The sequence below is a fragment of the Macadamia integrifolia genome, chromosome 9 (assembly GCF_013358625.1).
Source record: "Macadamia integrifolia cultivar HAES 741 chromosome 9, SCU_Mint_v3, whole genome shotgun sequence".
In the NCBI taxonomy this organism is placed as follows: Eukaryota; Viridiplantae; Streptophyta; class Magnoliopsida; order Proteales; family Proteaceae; genus Macadamia; species Macadamia integrifolia.
In genome coordinates, this window is record NC_056565.1 from 12,643,921 (window position 1) to 12,663,025 (window position 19,105).

Here is a 19,105-nt window from a genome sequence, read left to right on the forward strand (position 1 = left end):
ATCACTGAGCTAGTTATGGCTCGCACCACATTTGTGTTTTTTGTTAGAAGATAATGTAGGTACCGTGGTACCCATAAGCAGTTACACATCCTCTTCCATGACGGATTACGGTAGGGATTGGTGGACACAAGCACCTGAGGAGAATGATTCAAATTAAGAATCTGATACTTGTGCCTATATTACAACATCAGTCGAGGATGATGCTACCCGTTATCATTAGTTTGGACATTTTGATGTTAGTAATTTTTGTGATACAATATGGATATGTCTTATGACCCGCTTGTGATAAACGTGTTAAAATACAAGAGTACCATTTTGGTCACCACAATAATAAGTTGAACTTTGTAATAATTCTGCTTAATGCTTTTAGTTTGGATCCATTTGATGGTTGGGATTTTTATGATACTACAATTTGAGATCCCAGTAGAGATATAGGACTGGTAAGTGTCCAAGTCACACTGGAGGCATGGTTCAAGAACTGGTCAAAACCTACGAAACCGTATCCCCAAGGGTCGAAACAATATGTCCTATGACTTTTAAAAGTCACAGGTTTCGACTATGTGTCGACATGTTTCGACGAAATTTCTCATGTTTCGACTAAAACATGGCAAAATTTCGACCAAACCAACTAGTTCGACTTGAACCAGGTCCTATATAAGCTAGTTTGAAAAGAGACCCAACTTCTTTAGCAAAATTCGACTCTCTCTTCTTAATTTTTTCTCCTAGGAGTGGGAACTTAGGGAAACAGTGGAGATATCTATTTTTTGCCTAACAAAGTTAAATAGAAGGGTGGTTCTTCATTTCATCTACATAAGAGAAACAGCTTGGACCAAAAAGGTAATTCCCAACTTCCCCAAAAATCTTTTTTTTTTTGGGTATCTTTGTATAAATATCTCATTTGTCTTTTTTCTCAAACCATATTTACTACATATGAATTTTTTTGAAGTTAGGATTAACTTATCAATTCTTCTCCAATGTGCATACTCCCATTAAAAACCCATCCTTTCCCATTGGAATTGTAGAATTTATAAGCCTCAATCTCTGAATTAAAATTCATATGACCCGAGCTCAATCTCAACATTCAAACCTATGTCTTGATCTCCAATGTCTTGATATCTCATAGCATTACCTACTGACCTACTATTTAGATAGCCATGCTTATAAAATAAATAAAAAGATACCAACATTCAAGCGTACAAGCAATGATTGTGATCTACAAAGAAAGTTTAACTATAGTCAATTTTTGTGTGCCAATGAGAAGACGGAGAGACTTTGCTGCAACTAGTTTAGCTTGAGTACCGATTCACATACAAAGGTGAGAACACGGAAAACATGAATATCAAATTTTCAGTCAAGACTGTAAGAATAACAACAAACAAAAATTGAACTACCATAATTGAAAGTCTAAGAACATGACAATCCCTCACAAAGATCATAATATCCCAGGAGGCTTACGAAGAGAAACTCCAAACTTTCTCTTATGCTCTGATCGGCAGAGTAAATTTTTGGTATGTCTCAATGAAAGATGTGAGGGCTGAGGCGAAGACCACTTGGAAGCTAGAAGGTAAGGTGACCTTGGCACCCCTAGGGAAAGGCTATATTCAATTCCAATTTGAGATGGAAGGATGTATAACCTTGATGTGGAAACGAGAGCCTGTGAAGGTTAAAGGCCAGATCATAAGGTTTCAGCGATGGCATCCGGAATTTAGTATTCATGAAGTGCACATCAAAAATCTAGTTTGGATTAGATATCCAGAATTGCCAATGGAGTATTGGCATGAAAAAAATTCTATTATTTATGGCTACAGGCTCGGGTAGACCGGTGGAGATTGATCGTCGTACAATGAATGCTACAATGGGGAACTATGCTCGAGTTCTCGTCGAAATTGAACTGGGCGGCAACAGAGTGGAGGAATTCCAGGTAGAAAGAAGGGATCCGGGGAAGGATTCTTTTTTATTCTTCAAGCAGTGAATCACTTATGAAGATGACATTGCTAGGTGCTTTTTTGGAAAACACTTGGACACTCTGTCGACCAGTGCCGTGTTAAGAAGAACAAAGAGAGAAGGGAGCCAGCAATGGAGGATGGTGGCAGCTCCCCATTACTGATTGGTTTTAGGTGGAAGAGGGTGGTGGAGCACCCGCCCACTCTGGTGGCCCTATTAAGGAATCTTCCTTTCATAGGAATATTCAGATTGTGGTAAGAGAATCCCCTATTTTTGGAAGTGCCAATCAAGGGAATATTGAAGTGATTTTTCCTGTGCCCCACGGCACAAACCTATCATGGTGGATAATCCACTTGGCAACGGGTATGGATCTGGTTCGGACCCAAGCGGATCTAAAGTCTCCTCTTCAGAGGAGGAATCCCTTGCTTCTGCACAAGACAAGGAAGAAATGGTGGAGGACACTGATGTTAGAGAATTAAAAATGATTGAAGTGGATTTGGCTCAGATTACTCGTACTCTGTGCTCACAATAGAACAGAGTGATGTGCGCTGGTCTACGCGTGGGTGTGGTCAGGACTGGGGTGGTGAGGAACACGTAGTCTCGGGTCTGTCCCCCTCTCACATTGAGGGTGGGAGGGTGATCATCCAACACCAGGAAGTAGCAAAGTTTGACAATGTCCTGGTCAGGGTAGAGGACACTGATAAAAGGAAGGGAAAAAATGTCGCAACGATGGGGCAGACCTCCAAATCTAACTGTCTGACTGTTTCCAAAAAGTGATCTTATGTAGATCCTCTTTTGGAATATCAGAGGTATTAAGAAGGCGGCAGATAGGCACACCTTGAAGGATTTGATCAAGCAGAAGGATCCAGACCTTCTGTGTATTGCAGAACCAATGGTGCCTGTAAGTGATTTCCCTAATTTATTTTTTAATAAATTGGGTTTTCATAATTGTTTTATCTATAATAATAGAGATGGTAGAATTTATAATCTGTGGATTATGTGGAAGAGCAATTTGTGTGTTCCTATGGTTGTCTCATATTCAGAGCAACATATCACAATCTCTCTGACTCAGGATCTCAGCCAGCTTCAAGTTTCCTTTGTTCATGCTAGTAGTTTCAGAGCGGAGAGAAAGAATCTTTGCAGAAATTTGTCACAGATTCCCCTCTTTCTCCAACTCCGTGGACTTTGATTGGTGACTTTAATGCCACCATCCAAGCAAATGAAAAAAGAGGGCCTGGATCTTTCAGTTTGGGCTCAGCAGTGGAATTCAGTGCTATGGTTGATGCGTGTTTCATGACCCAAGTGCCTTCGATTGGGAGAAAGTTCACTTGGAGCAACAACAGGAGAGCAGGGAATGTCTATGCAGTGCTTGATAGGAGTTTTTGCAATGAAGAGTGGCTGGCAAGATTTCAAGATTACTCGCAAAAGGTTATGCTGAGATTTACTTCTAATCATACCCCTCTGCTGGTATCCTCTGTGATCAGTCAGCACCCTCCCAATTGGCCCTTCAGATTTCACTAATTTTGGATGGAGCAAGAAGATTTCGACAAGGTGGTGGCATCCTCCTGGTCTGAATGGATCTACAGGTGGGTGTTCTTATAAACAAACTAAAATGCCTGAAAGCGGTTTTGAAGTCCTCTGCATGTTCTTCCTTTCCTCACATTGACAGAGCACTGGAATGTGGGAAGACTGCTCTCTCTTAGGTTCAGAAGTAGATAGAGAGAGAAGGGATGAGTGACTATTTCTTTTCCTTGGAGGTTGATGTGAAGACGACCATGGTCAAGGCCTTGGAGTACCATGAACGCCTCTTGGTAGAAAAAGCTAGACTAAAATGGTTGAAATTTGGCAATAGAAACTCCAAATTCTTCCACCTTTCTGTCAAGGTACGAAGAAACAAGAATACGATTAGAGCTCTAAAGAAGCAGGATGGGGATACTGTGGAAGGGCAACAGCAGCTGGGAGATTTCATTATTGACTTCTATGAAAGATTTCACAGAACTACCCCAACAGTGAATCATGTGGAGCTTCTGGACTGCATCCCAAGGGTCCTTGATCAGGCTGATTGCTATAGCTTGGATTCGCTCCCTGGGAACGATGAAATAAGGAGGGCGTTGTGGCAGCTAGACCTAGATAGCTAGGTCCAGCTCCCCTGGCCCCAATGGTGCTAGGCAGTGGTTGAGATGGAGGTGTGCAACACGGTAAGGCAATTTTTTAGTACTAGCTCTATGCCTAATGGGGTAAACTACAATTTCCTTGTCTTAATCCCCAAAGTTGATGGAGCCGACTATCTAGATAAATTCAAACCCTAGTGCATGGGAAACTTTTTCTGCAAATTAATTTTCAAAGTGATGGCATTGAGACTGGAGATCCTCCTCCCTAGATTGATTTCAAATGAGCAAGGAGCATTCCAAAAGGGGAAGATGATTCATGACAATAGTAGCGTGGCTTCTGATTTGGCCAACCTAATGTTTTCGGCAACCAGAGGGGGCAGCCTTGGGCTGAAGATTGATATAAGGAAGGCATATGACACCATCTCTTGGTCATTTGTCTTCTAGGTCCTACACAGATTTGGCTTCTCTGACAAATGGATCAATTGGCTCGAGCAAATTTTGGCCTCTACAAAAATTTCTATATTGGTGAATGGAGGCCCTCAAGGCATTTTCGGTGTGGAGAGTGGTCTGCGACAAGGTGACCCAATCCATTTGGTGGCTGAGATTGTTAAGATATTACAATTTGAGATCCTAGTAGAGATATAGGACTAGTAAGTGTCCAAGTCACACTTGAGGCATGGTTCAAGAACTCGATCGTAACCTGTGAAATTTCACAGGTTTCGATTGTATCCCCAAGGTTGAAATGGTATGTCCTATGACCTTTAAAAGCCACAGGTTTCGATCATGTTTCGATACGTTTCGATGAAATTTCCCATGTTTCAACCGAAACATGGGAAATTTCGACTAAACCAACTAGTTCGACTTGAACCAGGTCCTAAAGAAGTTACTTTGAAAAGTAACCCAAGCATTCTTTTGTAGAATTCAACCCTCCCTTCCTAGTTTTTTCTCCTAGAATTGGGAAACTTGGGGAAACAATGGAGATTACCACTTTTTGCCTAACAAAGTTGAATCAAATGGTGGTTCTTGCTTCATCTACATAAGAAATACAACTTGGACCAAAAAGGTAAGTTTCAACTTCCCCAAAAATCATTTTTTTTTATAGAATATACTTGTAAATAGAGTAGAATTATGTAAATTTTTTATATATTACTAAGGAGGACCCGATCTATGCATTCACTGTGGCCAAATTTTTTTTTGCATGTTAATGCATTTTTTTCTATTTTTGAAAATGCATTTACCTATAACATAATTCAGTCAACAACTCAGCGTAATAATTACCGAACCTTTAGTTCACCACACAAGTATGACTTTATATGTTTTCTTATGAAACTAATGATGTGAACGTGTTAGAAATGTTTAAAATATGATGTACACAAAAAATCAAGAAAAAAAAACACAGTTTGGTGGTCGAAACCTAAGTTTCCACTAAATTGGGAAAAATTCTCTGGTTTCCTCGAAATTTCTCAGGTTTTAACCAAAATTTCGGTCTCCCAAATGGTCAAAACCCAATACCTTTAACATTGATTGGAGATATCCTAACAGAGGCAGGGTGTGATAGCCACAAAACTGGGCTAGTTTTTGCCTCTAGCAACAATCACATGGTACCACAAAAGTGGCTTCCCAAAAAGTCTGATCGAACCTACCATATTTGTTTATCTAACACCGCACCCTATTGACAAAGGATCGTAGCATAGGATATATATTGTTAAGCACAATAATATACATGTCTTTAGCAATGATACTTTTTTTTTTTTTTTGCTAAAGATCAGCAAATAATATCATTAATAATCAAAGAATGGAGATACAATAGAAACGAAAATCATTGAACTAAAAATCAACCTTCAGAATGGCCATCAGAAGATTTTTAGCCTAATAACAATGACTATGTAAACCGAAATCTGGGTCTTCTCTAAAAATCCCAGCTAACATCAGATAAAACAAATAAAGGAACTATTAGCCATGAGGCAGAACCTTTTGATTTTGCTCCATGCTTTGCCAGCTTATCTGCAGTGGCGTTAACTTCCCTGTAACAGTGTTAAATTTCCCAATTCCATTCAGAAAATTCTTGTAAAATGGTAAATATTGTGCCAGAATCACCATTGGCAACACTGCACCCCATGCTCAAGCCTAACTCTAGCATACATACAGTTAGTATGGCATTATTGCACTAGAATTACCAATAGCCACACCACAACCCATGCCCAATCTTAGCTCTAATACACAAAATGCATTATACAACCACGTGGCGATCACGGTACTAGTATTCCCCTCAGCCACACCAGATCCCACCCATTCATAATCACATTACATCCACAATTCATACTCAAACATTTGACATATTTGGAAGTAAAGCATACATGAGATTATAATTTAAAACACATAAGTGAAATGGCATACATTAGTTTTAAAATTTAACAACAATCTAAATGAAATCATATCACCCATCACTTTGTTTGTTCACCTGGAGAAGAAATTTCCATGAAAGAATGCCCGAAAAGTGCCCCGCTTGGCCTCACCAAAAAGAGAATGTCTCTATCTTAATTACAAGGGTAAGTGTTGTCTAAAGGTTTCAAAAGGCTCTTTTAAAAATCCCTTAAAGGGTCGTTTAAAAATCCCATAAACTTCCTTAAAGATAGTTTAGTATTGTCCACTGATGGATGTATGATCTGCCAGTGGTCCTACCGTTCACAGATAGAGAGTCCAATCCAATTTACTTCAAAAACACCACCGGTAGATGTCACCAGAAGGTGTCTGATCTATAGGTGACCTAAATAGAGGTTGAATTCAATCTAACCATCAACTGGTAGATGGTCATCGGGTGATAATATATCTACCATTCAGTATCTACCGATAACAGCTCAGAAAGTGTTGTACACCTCAGGTCCGATGACATTGTATGATTAGTGGGATTTGTTTAGACACCCAAGGATAAGGCAAATACTAGACCCTCCTAGGAGATCGTTGCAGTGTCACTACCAAGAATATGGCAAGTACCAAGGGGTATAAGTGATCGGTGTGAGTGTGTAAACTTTAGTCCCACATCGCCTAGAGAGAGATTACTGGGCGAGTTGATAACCTCTAGCCTCTTTAACATGGTACAACGCGTTTTAAAGCCCTGAGGCCCATGGGCCAAGGAGGGGAATACTGTGCAAGGTTAATGGGGTCAAAGCATTATAAATGATATTAAAGCAAACCCCAACAGTGTGTGGGGCCATAGCGGGGACGTGTCAAAAGGGGAGAGATTGTGACACTAAAGAATAAGGCAAGTACCAGACCCGCCTGGGAGATCGATGAAGTGTCTCCACCAAGAGTACGGTAAGTACAAGAGGGTTTGAGAGATAGGTAAGCATGTGCAAACTTTAGTCCCACATCGCCTAGGGAGAGATTACTGTGCTAGTTGATAACCTCTACTCTCCTTAACATGTCACAAAGTGTTTTTAAGGCTTGAAGCCCATGGGCCAAAGAGGACAATATTATGCAAGCTTAATGGGACTTCCCACCTTTCATTTAAGCTCGGATGATCATGTTCTCACAGGGACAATCGAGAGTTTTGATAACCAGTGGAATGTATGAACTTGTAACTTCTTGTTTACCCTCTAATCTTGAATGTGTGAGTTTGTTATCTTCTTAATTACCTTCCAATCTGGTATGCAAATTGGTAGTGAGATTTCTTCACTTCTTACAACACTTTTTTTGGGAGATGACCCCTTGGAGCCATTCTTTTTTTACTTTCACTCCCATGTGGTGATTTTTTTTTTTTTTTGGAAACTTCGTATCCATCCTAAATTTAAAATTTTCTTTCGGAGACATCTTCATATTGGTATCCCGATCAGAGATGTTTTAGGTAAATAGATGAAGATTGATCTGTCTTATGTATTTTGTGGTGATTTTCACGAAATTTTTGTCCGAAACCCTTTACCCATTTTGAGCTAATCTTTGAGCTTAGGAAACATCTTTAGAGCTCAAGCAAGGCATGTAACACCCTAAACTGGAAGCAACTGACCTTAGTCTTATAGCCTAGTTGGCATAAGAGAGTACGATGCTCTACTATGGATCTATATATATCGTAGTAAGAGAGAGGGAATTTGGTTGATTTATTGGCTAAAAAAGGAGCATAAAATAGCCAAATATGAGTGGGACCAGTCCTACATTAGATGGCCTTAAGAACCCAAAAGTTAGGACAACAAATGAGATTAAAATGGGTAAACCGATGGGATACCCGACTACCAACCGGCCAGCCGGTTTAGCTGGCAGAATATAGGAAATTGGGTTTTTCTTGTGGGGCTCACATCCCTACACCCCCAAGCCTCGCACTTACTTAACATGTAGAGGTCATGATGCTGACCAAATCCAACCTAATAGGTCAATATTGGTGGGGTCCATTAATGAAAAATTGATTTTAATTAGTTTTAATTTTATGTTTTTAAAACAAGTTTTGGTCAGCAGCCACTCGTGCAAGACCAACTATGGGACAAAAAGCTGTCTTAACCATTGGAAACAATCCATAGGAAGCAGCTTGGGCTTGGATCCAGTGCCTATTTTCGATGGGTTGACAGCCTACTGCCAAGGTTTTGATGCCCGTGATTCTTGCCACTCGCATCATAAATGATTTTGGATGATCCCAAATCATCCTCCACACCTTCCTCATAACATGAGCACTTGTTGGACCTAAATGATCGGGTCCTTGTGCCCCGAATTTCATTTTAACCCAATCCGTTCAAAAGCGGTCCAAACCAAACAGACCCTAAGGCCCACTTAAGTTATAAGTTAGGAAATGAGGATTCATTTCCTCATTTTCTTTGTACCCAACGTAGGAGAGGAGAGAAAGAGGAGAGGAAGGAAGAAGAAGAGGAAGAAGGAGAAGGTTGGAGGCCTACCTTGGTGCCGGCTGCAGCCTTGTTGCAGGAATTGCTGCCAAAGGTAAGTACAACCTCCCATACCACTTTCTCTCTTCATTTCGACCTAGGTAGAGCTAGGTATGGATGGAATCTTGATGTACAAACTATGTTAAGGTTGTAGGATGAGTGTTCTATCCTCCCAGTGTTGTTTCCAAAGTCGAACCAAGCCGGTGAGTTCCGGCAACATGTATTGCCAAAAGACCAACTAGGGTTTCAATCATTTGATCAATGTATCTCCTAAACGGCTTAGTGGAATTAGAATTTTCTTAGCTTATAATGATGCTAGAAACATCCCAACAAACTCCATGGAACAAATCTCGATAATCGAGCCCGAGCCAAAAAAACCCTAAAATAATTGGAATGTCCTAAAACACCACAGGAAACAGCCCAGTGGATCCACTGGATCTATGTTTGGTGGCATATTTTTGGTGGACATGGAGCCTTATCTACTCTCTGTCATCTCCATCAAAAATAGGACTGATATTTCTGGTGGAAATGCCCTGTTTTCGGTGGCTGTTTTCGGTGACAGTACTATCACTTAGGAATAGTGTTTATACCCTTTGGGGGTGACCTATGTGGGTCCCTCCTGATGTTTTTGACACGTACTAATGTGCGATTGCCCTGTGTCTAGGACAGTGATGCACACGTACCCTAAAATCATAATTGAATTGATCGATTGGTGGCCGTACTTGAACCCGAACACACCCGATCGTAAAACAGGTGAGGGATGGACTATGTTTATTTTTAGAATGTTCATTATTATTAAATTACTCACATGCTTAGACTTACATGTTTAAATTGTGATTGCTCAAATACGATGGTGACATGTCATATGTTATATTCATCATTTTACGATTATGATATGAATTGTATGGAGATGTATGATGGATCAGGTGTGGCCGAGGTGGTACCGGTACCATGATCGTCGTGTGTTTTGTTGTGTGTGAGATGAAATCTGGTGTGGCCAAGGTGGTACCGGTGCCATGATTACCGTATGTATGTTTCATTCATGCATTGATTATGTGCATTAGAGTTAGTTGTAGTCACGGGTTACACTTTGTGGCCAAGGTCTCGTTGGTATCATGTACCCCGGGACTACATTTGGAAATGGATGTTCTTCATGGCCGATGATTAGTACTGGTGTCACGTAGTCCATTCTCAACTATGATATGTATGTTAGATTAGGTAAATTACCTCGGGTTTCACTTTGTAGCCAAGGTCTCTTTGGTATCATGTACCCAGGATTGTATTTGGAGATGGATTACACTTTGTGGCAGAGGTCTTGCTGGTGTTGTGTAATTCATACTAACTGTATCACTATGAAGGCATGTAGAATATATGTGGTTAGGTATCACTCCCTATGTATGAACCCTTTCCAATAGGGGCTGAGGTGTTGGATAACACATTGTGGTATGTTCGATGTGCCTTTCTGGAATGCCACACCCGTGGTACGATGTGATTGTAGTCATAGGTGGGAACCTGTCCGACGTGGCCAATGATGTACCGATGTCGTGACTGCCAGGAGGGGCTTATCAGGGGTATACTGGATGACCCATAGATGCATACAGGGACCGACAGGCTTTTAACCATAGCTAGGGTTTGTATCCTTGCATAGTCGTTGTCAGTTTCGAGACGAAGGATACAGCCTAATGCGCCGTAGTGTTATTTACCAGACTTAGTTTGTATTGTTAGGTGAATAATAAATAAAAGAACTGCATCATGAGGATCATGGACTATGTGTTTGATTTTCACAATCATGCATCATAAATTATTACTGCTATTGTCTTGCTTGGATATGCTCGACCCCACCCCTCATTGAGCTAGTTAGAAAGCTCACCCCACTTACACATCCCTTTTTAGATGATGATGCAAGTACCATGGTGCCAATGGCAGGTGACCCAGTATCTTCTGGGTCAGAGTATGGTGTGAGCGACTGGTGGATGCCAGAAGCGGAGGAGTACTATCAGGACTGTGCTTGCAACCACTGTGCTTACACCGCCCCGTGAGATTGTACATCATATTTTCATATTTTTGGGTATAACTATAGATTGTATATTGTCTTTGAGATTATATTATACGTCATGGATGAATGTAACAGAATAACTCGATTATCGCTATTATATTATCACTAGACTTTTCCCCCATTTTATTTATGATTCTGCTACCTTACGCTAATTTCGCTTCTTATATTGGTTTGTGTTGTGAGAGTGAAGTTGTTAAGGTTCTGCTATCAAAGATCCTGGCTGGTTTATAAGATAGGTACGTGTCTTACTCACATCACCAGTATTCCTAATGGTAAGTTGGGTCTACTGGGGATGGCATGTGATAGCTATGGTATCAGAGCGTGATGCTCTGTCTTAACTCATAATCTCAGCCAAACCATAACTTGGGGAAATTAGGATTAAATAAAAATCTCAAGACAACAATAATAGAAATTTACACAAATAGGAGGCAAGCATAAGTGTTAAAGTCGTTTCATTATAATAGAGAGCTTGAATACACAGCTTACACTTTTCATAAGAAAATAAAGTACTGAAAGCAAGAAATCCTAACTAGCCTAAGTCTAGGAAATTAAACAATTAAAGCAAATGACATAATGTAAAAGTTCAACTAAACCTAAAATATCAAACTCAAATAAAATACAAAAAGGGAAATCCTAAAAGCAACAGTGGCAAACATGCCCCTATTCATGCTGCTCTTGCCACTGCTGCTGCTGGTTCTGTCCCTGTCCCTAAGCCTAGTTCGGACCATGCATTCTTGGAGGAGGCACCAGAATACCAAGATGGAATACTATAGCCTACATCTCTGCCTCTAGGGAGGCCAGTCTATTGTTCATAAGACAATAGGTCCTGTCTATGCTGTTAAAGCGACTGTCTATGCTCCTCATTAGAGATGTGATGGCATCTAGACGGGCCATAAGATCATTGAGAACCTAAGGCCTCGCACCCTTAGTGCCCCAAGAAGTAGAAGTAACCATAGAACCCATAGCCTGGGGATCAAGTGGTGGAGCCCCACCAACCCCAGCAGCTTCTCCCCCTGCACCACCAACACCTCTACCAACATCATCGGCACCGCCACCCTCTACCTCTATAGGTTGTTGACCCTCTCCTGGAATAGGAGTCACCTCCCATAGATCTATAGTCATCTTCCTCAGAGAATCTTGGTTAAGTCTGTGACCTCTTCACCAAAGCGTGCCTCTCCCTCCAAGTCCACCCCAAAGCTACGAAAGATTTACATATGAGATTTCCTTTGGTTTCTTGCTCCAATTGAACAAGCCATACTTCACCGACCCAATCAAAAAGAAGTAAAATTTGAACCTTCATTTCTATAATTGGTTTAAAGCAGGTGATTTATCCCTCGGGAAAGGACCTAAGAGCTAACCCTTACCTATCCCTACTTCAATGAATAGTAGGGCTTTACTATTGGCAGATCAAACTTTCAAGGGTTCCTGCTCAGCGGTCCACTCCTTCGGACCGAAGCACCATGGTCCATATAAGGAGGTAAGGGAGACGTATCTGTGCCCCCATGTACACGCAGTAGGTCATATAGGCTTGCAATGCGGATACCTCATTATAATGTCTGTAAGTCAAGAGGATATTCAATTGAATCACACGGCAGACAACCTTTGGAGTAACAAAATAGTTGACTAAATGGTTCCATCACTTGGCCTCCTTAGTCAACATGTCATTGATCTCCTGTAAGGTATCGGGACTCTGAAATTCATATGCGGAGTCCGAGACAGGTAGTGCACTAGGTCACCAGCATTGCTGATCATCAGAATATTGGCCAACTGCCCCATGTCAAAGGAGATCTCCACCCCCTTCACATAGGAGGTGATCCGCATCTCTTCGGTACCCCGGTTCATGTATTACAAGTTGGAGTAGAACTACTTGACCATTGTGGGGTAGTAGTATTTGTTGGTTTTTAAGATATGGGACCACCCAACATCATCAAATCGTTGATGGAGATGAAATGCAAGGAAGTCATTGGTCCTCACATAGACTCTCGGGTCCACATTGCGGTGCTCAAAGAGTTCCCAATATTCTCGCTCAGCCACAGAGCAGAACAAGATGGGGTTGAACTGAGCGGCAACGTCTTGCTCCTCTAGTTCAACGACACGTCGGGTACGTACACGACGTCCAAACATTGTTGTAATATGATTCCTAAGGATTTAGGATGAGAAACCAGATTCAATGGCTGAATATAAGGCACAGAGAAGAAAATCACAAAACTAGGTTACAAAGAGGAGGAACATACCTTTGATGTGAATGCGGCACCTATTTATCACGAAAGCGAGAGGAAGGTGGGGAATGGGTGACAAAATCCTCCTTGGCCGTTTCCACACCTTTCCCACAAGAGAAAATAGGGTTTTGTATAAAAAAGCCAAGACCCGAGCCTATTTATAATCGTTTTGGTGCCACTGAAAACAGCCCACTGGAAACACTGGGCATGCTTCCGGTGCCTATTTTCGGTGAAGTGAAAAATTGGATTTTTGCCTCTGTTTTGCCCATCGGAAATACCATTGATATTTTTGGTGGACTAAACCATATTTCTAGTGATATGACCCCCTGTTTCTGGTGGAATCTTTTGGAAAGTGAATCATTTTATTTTTCAAATCTAAAATTTTATTTGGTTACTTTAATGGTTTGCCCTTATGGTATACGTGCGCAATCTAATCCTAATATGTGTGGACCCCACTTATGCATGCCCTAGCCCTAATTTTGACTATCATATACGTGTGGGACCCACTATGCATGCATGTGTTCCAATTACATGCAACCTTATTTATGCATGTGCACTAATCGGACTCCTTCATAGGAATCATGTCACGCCAAAACACCCAATCTCGATCCCAATCATGCTCGTCACCTCCCACTTCCCCTACACGGAATCAGGGTAGACCCTATAATGCACCTCTGGCTCTGCCTGTACTTACAACCCAGAATGTGGCATCTATCATGAATAACATGATGCGGGAAGTGGAAGAAAGGCAAAACCAATTTATGGCCTGGATCGATAATAGGATCCAAATGGCAATGGATGCCCATATGCACCACCCGCACCTCCTACTCCACCGACACCCATTCCAATACCTGTTGGATCAGCTATCCTCCAAACATCTGGTGGGGCACAAGTGCATGGGCATGTGCAAGACCCGATGCCAGAACAAGCTCAAGCCCATGGAGAGGGTTGGACAGACTTGACAAAAATGATGGAGAAGTTTCAATGGCTTAGGCCCCCATGCTACTCCAAGGTGGGCCAAGACTCATTGTATCCATCAAGATGGATTGGAAGGATGGAGAAAGTTTTTAGACTGATGGGCTCCACTGATGAGCAAAAAATTTTATGTGCGGGCTATCAGTTACAGAATGAAGCGGATGATTAATGGAGTGCCACCGAGCCTATTTTGAGGGCTAGTAACACGAATCCCACTTGAGCAGACTTCGAAGGGGCCTTCTTTGAGAACTACTTTTTGGAAAGCTTTCGGGATAGGAGAGAGAGTGAGTTCTCTTAGTTGGTTCAAGGTTCTCGGTCTTTGCTCGAGTATCAGTAATGCTTCGAGGAGTTATTCCATTTTGCTTCTAAGCATCTCAGAGGTGATAGGGATAAAGCAAAGAAATTTGAGAAAGGGTTGAGGCCAGATATTGGGTCAACCATTATGGGGTTGAAATTACAGACCTATGCTGAGGTGGTCTAAGTGGCCAAATCTATTGAAAATCGACATAGAGACAACTTCACGGCCCAACAAGGGACTAGAAAGAGGCCAATGGGATCTACTGATTCTAGGGGAGGCAGCAAACCTTTCCAAGTGCCTTATGTCAACCAAACTCAAGTGCAATTTAGGAGGCCTGATGCTAGTCAAACTTCCTAGCCCTCCTAGTCTAGTGTTGTATCTCAGTCTTCAGGATCGAGTCTGAGATGCTTTCATTGTGATCACCCGGGCCACATGGCGAGGACATGCCCCCATCGAAGGCTAGGTGATGCACCCTACACTATGCCACCTAGGCCCCAGTAGGCATATTCAGCCCCTAGACCAGCACAGCCCCTATAGGGTCTGAGACCATAGGACAAAGTATTTTCCATAACTGTAGAAGATGCTGAGGCTACACCTGGTATAGTGACAAGTACATTATTGATATCATTATTTCCTGCACATGTATTATTTGACTCAGGAGCCTTGCATTCATTCGTGTCACCGGTATTTACAAAGAAGATGAGAATTTCACCTAAGGGAATGACTCAATTTTTGGCTGTGAGCACCCCCAAGGGAAGTGTAGTGGGTTTGAACTATGTTTATGAGCCTTGCCCAATGACCATATGTGATCATGAGTTGAATGCTCACTTGATTGAGTTGGATATGACCAACTTCGGCGTGATTTTAGGAATGGACTGGTTGTCCGCATATAGAACCAGTGTGCTATGTGCAAAGAAGGCTATTAGTTTTAGACCTCTTGATGATGATGAGCTTGTATTCCAATGGAAAAATCCCAATAAACCTAAAAAAGTTATCATATCCGCACTGCAGATGAAGAAGCTACTGGATAAGGGATGTCAAGGCTACTTAGCATCTGTGACAGATACTGAGGTAGAGATTAAGCTAATGATGTAGCTAGATGTGGGATGGAATTTCCCAATGTATTCCCAGATGAATTGACATGTTTGCCCCCAGACTGAGAGATAAGTTTGCTATAGATCTACTCCCCGGCTCGACACCAATGTCAAAGGCCCCTTACCACATAGCCCCCATAGAGTTGAAGGAATTGCAGGTGCAATTTCAAGACCTTTTGAAGAAGAAATTCATTAGACCTAGTGTGTCACCATGGGGAGCACCGTTATTGTTCGTCAAAAAGAAAGACGGAAGTATGAGATTTTGCATTGATTATCGGAAGCTTAATAAGATAATCATCAAGAACCGGTATCCTTTGCCAAAGATAGATGATTTATTTGATCAATTACAGGGTGCTAAGGTGTTCTCCAAGATCGACCTTAGATCGGGCTACCACCAACTCAGGATCAAGGATAGTGATGTCAGTAAGATAGCCTTCAGATCAAGGTATGGACGTTATAAATTCTTGGTAATGTCATTTGGGTTGACCAATGCACCGGCTGAATTTATGAATTTAATGAACCGGGTATTCTAGGATGTCTTAGATAAGTTTGTGATAGTATTCATTGATGACATTTTGGTCTACTCTAAGAGCGCAGAAGAACATATTTTTCACCTGAGGTTAGTACTGCAATGGCTGACAGAGAAGCAACTCTATGCCAAATTCATCAAGTGTGAGTTTTAGCTATCACAAGTGACATTCCTAGGCCACATTGTTTCATCCAACGGTATAGAGGTTGACCCAGGCAAGGTGAAGGTAGTTCTAGAATGGGAGACTCCCAAGTGTGTAGCAGACATACGTAGTTTTCTGGGATTAGCTGGATACTATAGGAGGTTTATCGAGAACTTCTCTCGCATTGGCACTCTGATGACCCGACTCACATGAAAGGGTGTAAAATTTAAGTGGTCTGAAGCTTGTGAGAAGAGCTTCAAGGAGCTAAGGCAAAGGTTGGTATCAGCTCTAGTTTTGACTATTCTGACCGGTACAGGTCGTATGGTTATGTATAGTGATGCCTCCAAGCTGAGATTGGGTTGTGTATTGATGCAGCACGGGAAGGTCATTGCTTAAGCATCGCGTCAGTTGAAGGATTATAAGAAGAACTACCCCACCCATGATTTGGAGTTAGCAGTCATGATTTTTACACTACAAATCTGGAGACATTACTTGTATGGTGAGAAGAGTGAGATCTTCAGTGACCATAAGAGCCTCAAGTACTTCTTCACCCAAAAAGAGCTCAATATGAGACAGAGGCGTTGGTTAGAACTGACGAAGGATTATGATTGTACTATCCACTATCACCCAGAAAAGGCCAATGTGGTAGCTGATGCACTTAGTTGAAAATCTCAGTCACTGACTCTTGCATCACTGACCACCAATAAGTATCTCCTAGAGGAGGCCAGGAAAATAGACTTGGAACTATTAGTTGAGGGTGTCACTTTGTCACTATCTGCATTGGTGGTGCAACCTAGTCTGGTGGATAGGATCACTGCAGCTCAGGTTACTGATGCAGAGTTGCAGAAGCTAATAGCAGAATGCTAGGAAAGAACCCAAAAGAACACAGATTTCTCTATAACTGAAGGCAGAATTCTCAAGTTCAAAGGGAGGTTGTGTGTGCCTAGTGATGGTGATTTAAGAGACACAATTTTGAGAGAGGCACATAGCTCTCTATACTCCATTCACCCCGACAGCACTAAAATGTACAAGGACCTCAAAGGCTCCTACTGGTGGAAAGAAATGAAGAATGATGTGGCCATGCAAGTGTCTAGATGCCTCACATGCCAGCAAGTCAAGGCTGAGAGACAGAGGCCTCATGGGTTATTGCAGTCCCTACCTATTTTGGAGTGAAAATGAGAGAATATTACCATGGACTTCATCACAGGCCTACCCCATACACAGAAGGGTATGGATGCCATTTGGATAGTTGTGGACTACTTGACCAAGGTAGCTCACTTTATCCCAATCAAGATTACATTTTCTATGGACAAGTTGGCCAAGTTGTATATTGATAACATCATCAGGTTGTATGGTGTACCAGTTAGTATCATCTGTGATCGAGATCCCAGGTTCACTTTCAAGTTTTGGATCGTGTGCAGAAGGCTAGGGGTACACAGTTGGCTTTCAGCACTACCCTTCACCCTCAGACCGATGTTCAATCGGAGAGGACTATTCAGACATTAGAGGACCTACTCCAAGCATGTGCCTTGGATATGAGTTATAGTTGGGATGAGCACATTTTCCTTATTAAGTTCTTCTACAATAACAGCTATCAGGCCACTATAGGAATGTCCCCATTCAAGGCACAGTATGGCAGGAAGTGCCGAACTCCACTCTATTGGGATGAGGTTGGTGAGTGGCATATTTTGGGTCCAGACTTGATACAGGCTACTAATGAGAAGGTGAATGTGAACAGAGAAAGGATCAAGGTAGCTCAGTCCAGGCAGAAAAGCTACGCGGATGTTAGGAGGAAGCATCTGGAGTTCGATGTTGGAGACAAGGTGTTCTTATGAATCTCCCCAGTTAAAGGAGTGATGCGGTTTGGCAAGAAGGGAAAGCTTAGTCTGAGGTTTATGGGACCATATAATGTACTGGAGTGGATCGGATTGGTAGCTTACCAAATAGCTTTACTACTAGAGTTGGAAGGTACACATGATGTCTTCCATGTTTCTATGTTAAGGAAGTACATTCCCGACCTGACTCACGTCTTGACTTACATACCCTGTGAGTTGGATGAGGATTTTGCCTATGTGGAGTATTCAGAGAAGATTGTTGATCGGAAGGACCATATTCTTCGCAACCACACCGTTTTCTTCGTTAAAGTGAAATGGATGAACCACCCTGAACAGGAAGCATCCTGGGAACAAGAAGATGAAATGATGAAGCAGTATCCTGGATTGTTTGTTTTGCAAGGTATGTTCAATTTTGAGGACGAAATTCTTGTAAGGTGGGGGGATGTTACACCCGTGCCCTAATCCGGTCTAGTTTGAACTGTTGTGACAGGCCTCGGATTAAAGATCAGAAGTACGACCATGTTTTGGCTCACGACTGCACATTACTGAAGGGGTAGAGATGACCTCACACGTTTATGCATTGTATGCCTATCTAGCTGGAGGGGATTCATACCTTTCGATCCCAAACGATAAGTAACCCGACTCTCCACACTTGAACTTCAGCATGCATCAAAATTACCGAATGGCCTCGAGCATACCTGAGGGCAACCACCTGTGCGAGACCAACCATAGGACAGTAAGCTATCTTGACCACTGGAAACAAGCCACCGGAAGCAGCCTGGGCCTGGATCGTGTGCCTGTTTCCAGTGGGTTGATAGGTTTCTATCAAGGTTTTCCCACCACTTGCATTGTAAATGGTTCTGGATGATCCCAAATCATCCTCCACACCTTACTCATAACATGAAAATTTGTTGGACCTAAATGGTCAGGTCCTCATGCCCCAAATTTTATTTTAACCCAATCGGTTCAAAAGGGGTCCAAACCAAACAGACCCTAAGGCCCACTTAAGTTATAAGTTGGAAAATAAGGATTCATTT